The sequence below is a fragment of the Miscanthus floridulus genome, chromosome 9, assembly GCF_019320115.1.
Source record: "Miscanthus floridulus cultivar M001 chromosome 9, ASM1932011v1, whole genome shotgun sequence".
Classification (NCBI taxonomy): domain Eukaryota; kingdom Viridiplantae; phylum Streptophyta; class Magnoliopsida; order Poales; family Poaceae; genus Miscanthus; species Miscanthus floridulus.
In genome coordinates, this window is record NC_089588.1 from 116126697 (window position 1) to 116135482 (window position 8786).

The 8786-nt window shown below is 48.7% G+C and overlaps 1 pseudogene; it reads right to left on the reverse strand.

Annotated features, from left to right (window-relative positions):
- Positions 1-78: 78 nt before the first annotated feature.
- LOC136480663 (uncharacterized) lies at positions 79-3509 on the reverse strand (annotated as a pseudogene).
- Between the last annotated feature and the right edge of the window lie 5277 nt (positions 3510-8786).

An 8786-nucleotide genomic window follows, 5' to 3' on the forward strand; every position in this document is an offset into this window, starting at 1 on the left:
AAGTCACATGCAGCATACCGTCGTTGCCGACGGTGATTGGCCAAAACAGGATAGGGGTTGAGAAGAAGGGAATTGAAGTTACCGGCGTGGAACCGTCCGAGGAAAGTTTGTGTACAGGCACCACGGCGTGAAGTTGGGCAAGCTCTCCAGCATCTTCCACTTGGCGTTGGGGTCCTCGTCGTTGGCGCTACCGGTCCACGTCGGCGTGGAGTACTAGTAGCGGCTGTGCGTGATGCGGTGGAACTCCTGGATGTCCTTCTTTTTGGCCATGTCCGTGGTGTCACGGAGGTGGACGGAGAAGATGTCGCCGTAGGGCCTGACCGAGTGCGTGAAGTGCGGCAAGGTGATGGGGTCAGCGGAGACCGCGGCGAGGTCGGCGGTGAAGACGATGCTCGCCATGTCCGGGCTGAGCACGGGGTGGTTCACGTGCCCGGCGATGGTGCGTGCGCTGTGGATCACCCGCACGGGCACAGGCATGGCCCTTCTTGATGTCTTTCGCGTTCACCAGGTACACGGCGAAGTAGCCTGGGTACTTGCCCTTGACAACGTCTGCCTCTGGCCTGCCGGAGGCGGAGAAGACGATCCAGTCGCAGCCCTCCCTGGCGACCAGCTGCAGTGGGTGTCGGTCCACGCCCCGTCGGTGAGCGGCACCACGCCGGCGGCCTCTCCCTTCTCTGCGTCTATGATGTAGAGGTTCTTGTGCTGCCTCTCCCCTCCCGGCACCCTGTTCCTGATGGACCGGAACACGAGCTTGGTGCCCTCGGCGTTGGGGACGGGAAGGCGTAGTTTTACACCTCGTCGGTGAGCGGGAAGGTCTCCAGGCTCTCGTAGTCCTCCCTGGACACGTTGGGTTTCCTCATGATCTGCACCGGCTTGTCGATGGAGAAGGCCGGCCCTTCGCAGACATAGAGCTTGTCCAGGTCGTCGTTCTGGTTCCACGACGTGGAGAAGACGCTCTTGGACGTCCTCACCTTGTACACCACGCGGAGGCCGCCTCTACTGTCGGCGAGCCACACGGCCTTGAATTCGTTGTCCACGAAGGCTAGCTTCTTGCCGTTCTTGGAGACGGACGGGAACACGCCGGTCACCCTAAAGAGCCCCACGTCCGCGTGCGACTCCGGGGGCTGCACCTTGTCGAATCTCCACTGGATGCTCGTCGTACTCCTTTGGACCTTGAGTAGCTTGTCGGTTCAGCAGCGGTGGTAGCCGACGCGTCTTCCTCCGTCGAGCACGAAGGGATTGTAGTGGTCTCCTTCAGGCCTCGTCTTTGTCACGTTCCGGATCAGAACGAGACGGATAACTGGAATTGAAGAGAATTCGGTGTAGAGATTAGCAGGGAATTTGGGGCAGAAGCAAGAACAGCAGTGGGGCAGTTGAGACGAACAACAGGTTCAGAGTTTCAGTTTGGGATTCAGTTAATCGATGATCGCAAACACTCAGTTACATGGGCTTATATACATGCCCTGCCACCGCCTTTCCTAGGCCCAACTAATCAAGGCCCAAAGTGCCAACTAAACCATACTGTCTTCCATCGCAGGCCCACCAGCCACTTGTCGCGCCATCCCTGCCTATTGTCGGACAATCTTGAGGCTTACACTTCCAGAACACTCAGCAAACGGCACTCAGCGTACACAGAGTCGACAAATATTTCTTTGCCGAGTGTTTTTTGTCGAGCACTCGGCAAAGATTTTACCGAGTGCTAAAACTGACACTCGGCAAAGACTTATCGAAAAATATAAAAAAAAACCACCGCCGCCGCCGCCACCACGCCCACCGCCACCACCACACTGCCGCCGCCGCCACGGGTAAAAAAACACAGCGGGAAGAGGAGGGAACTTTGAGCTCGACGTTGATCACGCGGCAGAGCAGCTTGGAGGGTAGATCGTAGAGGCGCATCTGGTTCACGGCGACTTGGTTCATGGACGCCTCCACCTGAGAGCCCCCAGCACCCAAAATCAGCGCCCAGAGCAGGGGAGCAAGCTAAAGCTCCAGGGGAGCAGAGCAAGAGCAGGGGAGGAGGAGGAGATGTACCTGCTCGATGTGCCCCTGGGGGAAGTAGAAGACGAGGTCGCCAATGCGGGGGACGGTGACGAGCGGGCCGGCGCAGGCGCACCAGAGCTCTGGGTACAACGGATCCCCTGCGGGAACAGAGCGAAGGACCATCAGCATGAGCCCCCACGGGGAGGAGACGACTAACACGAACAGATAGAGAGAGAGAGAGAGAAGGCAGCGGGCCACCGGAGCTGACTGGATCTAGCGCCGGGAGAGGGAGGGAGGGGGCGGCGCGGGGAGAGGGAGGGGAGGGGGCGGCAGCAGCGGGAGAGGGAGGGGGCTCCGGCGGGAGACGGAGGGAGGGAAGGGGCCGGCGGTGCCGGGAGAGGGAGAGAGGCGAGGGGCGGCGGCGCCGGGAGAGGGAGGGGAGGCCAGTGGGTGGGAGGGGGTGGCGGCCGGGCGAGTTTATAAGGTTGCGAGTTTTCCGAGTGTAGGATCGGAACACTCGGCAAAGCCACATCTTTGCCGAGTGCCAGACTGGGGGCACTCGGCAAACCCTTTTTTTATTTTCCTTCTTTTCCTTCTTTTCCATAACGTGTGCCGGACAAAAAAAATGAAATTATTTGTCGAGTGCTAAATAATTACACTCGCCAAACATATTTCTTTACCGAGTGCCAGACAATTACAATCGGCAAACATATTTCTTTGCCGAGTGCCTAGTTTTGCTGAGTGTTTTTTTTCTAGTTTACTAAGTGTCGAACTTTGCCGAGTGTTTTTTTTCCTCGTTTGTCGAGTGTAATTATTTTGCCAAGTGTTTTTTTTACAACACTCGGCAAAGAGTTTGTTTGTCGAGTGTCCGATTAATTGCACTCGGCAAACCCTATTGCACTTGGCTTACCTTCTGTTTCCGGTAGTGCTCGTCTTCTTTGCCAGCTTGGTCCTGACAGTCTTCTGGGTGATGGTCACCGGCGGCTGCCCCGGCGACGCCGTGTCAAAGATCTCGATGTGCCTGTACTACGTCACCACGCGCTCCACCTTCATTACTACCTGCTTGGATTTCTCGCGGATGATCGCCACGGCTACCTTGGTCTCGCTGGTGGCCGCAGGAGTCATGGCATCGATGCCTTCCGGCGTCACACGTTCCTCCTTGCCTGCGGCGATGTCGTACCTGAAGACGCCCCACCTGGCGGTGTTGGAGGGCGGCGTGGTTTCGAAGCCTCGGTGGAAGAAGATGACATTGTCGCTGCCCTCCCCCATGTCAGCCAGCCGCCGTCCTTGATTGGCACCCTAAGGCCCCGGCCACCCTGCGGTCGCCGGTCCACGTTCATGATCACAATGTTCGTCTTGAGGTTCTCGATCTCACCATTCCACCTGTCCTGCTGGAAGTTGGCCACCGCCACCATCTTCCCCCATGGCGACACCGCCGGGCTCAGATCATACGGGCCCGGCGGCGTCAGGCGCTCAGTCTTGCCGCCGACGAAGTTGGTTTTGTACACCACCGGCTCCTTGGTGGATACGTACACTAGGTGTTGGAGTTGTTCCAAATTCACTCCAGGATATAGGCCGGGCTTCTGACGGAGCGAAGCGGAGGCCCGTCGCCGGAGGCTTGGGCCTACACCCTTGCTAGGGTTTCGTGGAGACTCAATTCTCTTGTAAGCCGCCATAGACGTGTAACCCAAAACTCTTGAGATAGTGAGATTGTTGCTGGCTGGTGCTCGTGGTTTTTCCCCTTCACATCGGAGGGGTTTTCCACGTTAAATCGTGTGTCTCCTCTGTGGTTTGATTCTTTACTTCATATTCCTATACGTCGTTCATAACAAGTGGTACCGGAGCTTTGGTTGCTGTTAGGGTTCATGACGACATCGATGAAGTTCGATCTTCCGCTGCTGAACTACGACACGCGGTTCTCGCTATGGCAAGTCAAGATGAGGGGGATTCTGGCGCAGACTCATGACTATGATGAGGCACTGGATAGTTTCAGAAAGAGGAAGGCCGAGTGGACTCCAGAAGAGATCCGCAAGGATCAGAAGGCGCTCGCCCTAATTCAGTTGCATCTTCATAATGATATTTTGCAGGAGTGTCTGAAAGAGAAAACTGCTGCAGAACTATGGCTGAAACTGGAATCGATCTGTATGTCCAAGGATCTAACCAGTAAGATGCAAATGAAGATGAAGCTGTTCACCCTGAAGATGAAGGAGGAGGATTCAGTGATCAGCCACATCGCTGAATTCAAGAAGATCGTCGCCGACCTAGTGTCGATGGAGGTGAAGTATGATGATGAGGACTTAGGTCTTTTACTGCTATGTTCTTTGCCAAATTCATATGTAAATTTTCGTGACACCATACTTTTGAGCCGTGATGAACTAACCCTAAAGGAAGTTTATGAGGCTCTCCAGTCTAGGGAGAAGATGAGAGGCATGGTGCAGAATGACAGGACGTTGTCCTCCAAGGGCGATGCTTTGCATGTGAGAGGCAGAACTGAAAACAGATCCTCCAATGATGGCAATGATGGTAGAAAGAACTACGAAAGGAGAGGTCGTTCAAAGTCCAAGCCGCATGGTAATAAAAAGTTCTGTGTTTATTGCAAGCTGGCAAATCATAATGTTGAGGATTGCAGAAAAGTACAGAATAAGGAGAAGGGGAAAAACAAGTCGGCTGGTAAGGTCTCTGTTGCTGCTGCTGCATCTGATGATGATTCTGGAGATTGTCTGGTAGTATTTGCTGGTTGTGTTGCTGGTCATGATGAATGGATTCTCGATTCTGCATGTTCATTTCATATTTGCACTAACAGAAATTGGTTTAGCTCGTATAAGCCTGTGCAGAAAGGGGATGTTGTGCGGATGGGAGATGATAACCCGTGTGATATTGTGGGAATTGGATCAGTTCAGATCAAGACTGATGATGGCATGACACGCACGCTGAAAAACGTCAGGTATATACCAGGGATGTCCAGAAATCTTATCTCATTGAGCACGCTTGATGCAGAAGGTTACAGATATTCCGGTTCAGATGGCGTTCTGAAGGTATCAAAAGGTTCTCTTGTTTGCTTGAAAGGTGATCTTAATTCTGCAAAGTTATATGTCCTTAGAGGGTGTACTTTACCTGGTTCTGATTCCACTGTTGCTGCTGTTACTAATGATGAACCTAGTAAAACTAACCTTTGGCATATGCATTTGGGACATATGAGTCACCATGGTATGGCAGAATTGATGAAGAGAAACCTGCTGGATGGCTGCACTTCGAGTAAAATAAAGTTTTGTGAGCATTGTATTTTCGGGAAGCATAAAAGGGTACATTTCAATACTTCTGTTCACACCACTAAAGGTACTCTTGATTATGTTCATGCTGATTTATGGGGTCCTTCCCGTAAGTCCTCATTTGGTGATGCTCGTTACATGCTTACAATTATTGATGATTACTCTAGAAGGGTTTGGCCTTATTTTCTGAAATAGAAAGATGATACTTTTGCTGCTTTTAAGGACTGAAAAGTAATGATAGAAAGGCAGACTGAAAGGAAGGTAAAATTGCTTCGTACTGATAATGGTGGAGAATTTTGTTCGCGTGAATTTAATGATTATTGCAGATCGGAAGGCATTGTTAGGCATCACACCATACCCCATACTCCACAACAGAATGGTGTGGCCGAACGCATGAACAGAACCATCATGTCCAAGGCCCGTTGCATGCTGTCTAATGCTAGGATGAGCAAGCATTTTTGGGCTGAAGCTGCTAATACTGCCTGTTACTTGATAAACAGGTCGCCTTCTATTCCACTAAATAAAAGAACTCCCATTGAGGTATGGTCTGGTACGCCTGCTGATTATTCACAGTTGAAAGTGTTTGGATGCACTGCTTATGCTCATGTTGATAATGGAAAATTAGAGCCTAGAGCTGTTAAGTGTCTTTTCCTTGGTTATAGTTCGGGAGTCAAAGGCTATAAATTGTGGAATCCTGAAACAGGAAAGACTTTTATGAGCAGGAGTGTTGTTTTCAATGAATCTGTGATGTTTACTGACAGTTTGCCCTCAGATCATGTTCCAGAAAAAGAGCTACAGCGTATGCGCATGTAGGTGGAGTATGTTGATGATGATACAGGTGTGCAGGTGGAGCCTATTGATGAGCATGGTGACCATGATAATGATGTTGCTGAGGATGATGCTGATGATGATGTTCAGCAAACTCCTCCTATTTTGCAGTTAGAGGAGGATTTACCTATTGCTCAACGCAAGTCAAAAAGGACAATTGCACCTCCTAAGCGTCTTATTGAAGAGTGTAATTTGTCTTACTATGCTTTGAGTTGTGCTGAACAGGTGGAGAATGTTCATGAGCCAGCAACCTATAAAGAAGCTATTCATTGTGGTGATACTGAGAATTGGATTTCTGCTATGCATGAGGAGATGCAGTCTCTTGAGAAGACAGTACATGGGAGATTGTACCTTTGCCTAAGAATAAGAAGACCATCAGCTGCAAATGGATCTTCAAGAGAAAGGAGGGTTTATCTCCAAGCGAGCCTCCAAAGTATAAGGCAAGGTTAGTTGCTAGAGGCTACAGTCAAATTCCAGGTGTTGACTACAATGATGTGTTCTCTCCAGTGGTAAAACACAGTTCAATTCGTACTTTCCTTAGTATTGTTGCTTCACATGATCTTGAGCTTGAGCAGTTAGATGTGAAGACTGCGTTTTTGCATGGAGAGCTTGAGGAGGACATATACATGGACCAACCAGAAGGGTTCATAGTGCCTGGCAAGGAAAAATATGTGTGCAAGTTGAAGAGATCCTTGTATGGTTTGAAACAGTCCCCTCGTCAGTGGAACAAGAGGTTTGATTCATTTATGTTAGCACACAGTTTTAAAAGATCTAAGTATGATAGCTGTGTTTACATTAAGCATGTTAATAGATCACCTATATATTTGCTGTTATATGTTGATGATATGCTGATTGCTGCCAAGAGTAAGATTGAAATCACTAAGTTAAAGAAGCTATTGAGTAGTGGTTTTGATATGAAAGATCTTGGTAGTGCTAAGAAAATTCTTGGTATGGAAATTAGTAGAGACAGAAAATCTAGTTTGCTATTTCTTAGTCAACAAAATTATATCAAGAAAGTTCTTCAGCGTTTCAACATGCAAAATGCTAAGGCTGTTAGTACCCCTATTGCACCTCACTTTAAGTTGTCAGCTGCTCAATGTCCTAGTACAGATGCAGAGATTGAATACATGTCAAGGGTTCCTTATTCTAGTGCTGTTGGGTCTTTGATGTATGCCATGGTTTGCTCTCGTCCAGATTTGTCATATGCTATGAGTCTTGTTAGTAGATATATGTCTAATCCTGGCAAAGAACATTGCAGGGCATTTCAGTGGATTTTCAGGTACCTCAGAGGCACAGCAGATTCCTGTTTAAAGTTTGGAAGAACTGATAAGGGTCTTATTGGCTATGTGGATTCTGATTATGCTGCTGATCTGGACAGGCGAAGATCACTTACAGGTTATGTATTTACTATTGGCAGTTGTGCTGTGAGTTGGAGGGCTACTTTACAGTCAGTTGTTGCTTTGTCTACTACTGAAGCAGAATATATGGCTATTTGTGAAGCGTGCAAAGAATTAATTTGGCTGAAAGGTTTGTACGCTGAGCTTTGTGGAGTTGAATCTTGCATAAGTTTGCACTGTGACAGTCAAAGTGCAATTTACCTCACTAAAGATCAGATGTTCCATGAGAGAACTAAGCACATAGATATCAAGTATCATTTTGTGCGTGATGTGATTGAAGAAGGTAAGCTGAAGGTATGCAAGATTAGTACTCATGATAATCCTGCTGATATGATGACAAAGCCTGTTCCTGTTGCTAAGTTTGAGCTATGCTCAAGCTTAGTTGGTTTAATTGGATAGTCCAAGAGACTATTGTTGGCACCAGTGGTTTTCTATCTTTATTATGTTCAGGATGAAGGGTTGATTTATGATACAAGATGAATTTGTCTCAAGGTGGAGTTTGTTGGAGTTGTTCCAAATTCACTCCAGGATATAGGCCGGGCTTACACCCTTACTAGGGTTTCGTGGAGACTCAATTCTCTTGTAAGCCGCCATAGACGTGTAACCCAAAACTCTTGAGATAGTGAGATTGTTGCTGGCTGGTGCCCGTGGTTTTTCCCCTTCACATTGGAGGGGTTTTCCACGTTAAATCGTGTGTCTCCTCTGTGGTTTGATTCTTTACTTCATATTCCTATACGTCGTTCATAACACTAGGGAAGCCCCTGCGACCATGATTTGGAACGGAGGGAATAATACCTTGTCAGCACACACCAAACAATGGCAAAAACAACACCAATCAGCCACCATATGCATTACTCCCTCCCGTCAAAACAAAGTGGAATAAAGGGAGGTATGCATAGCCATTCATATCATCATACAAAGTGGAAGCCGAAGGTGATGTGCTCTTATCTTGTGAGTATATTAGCGCTGTGTTATTGCACTCACTCTCTCATATAGTCCTGCTCGATCTTAGCAGGCAGGTTCAGGATGGCGTTCAACGACGATGAGAAGCCTGCTACTAGACCGAATCCGAATTGAGGTATCGTCTTCCATCGTCAGCCTTCCACTGATGCATACATTTTCGGAATAATCGTATATTAATGGAGTTTCTGTATATGATGATGATGTATGGATGTCATTTCATTGACGTGTGCTTTACGCATTGCAATGGTATGCATGGAGTTGCAGTGAACAAACAGGGTCAGTGACGATGAGGATTTCGAAGTACAGCAAGAAAGATAGGGCGAACGTACCCCTACCTATCCTTCAAGAG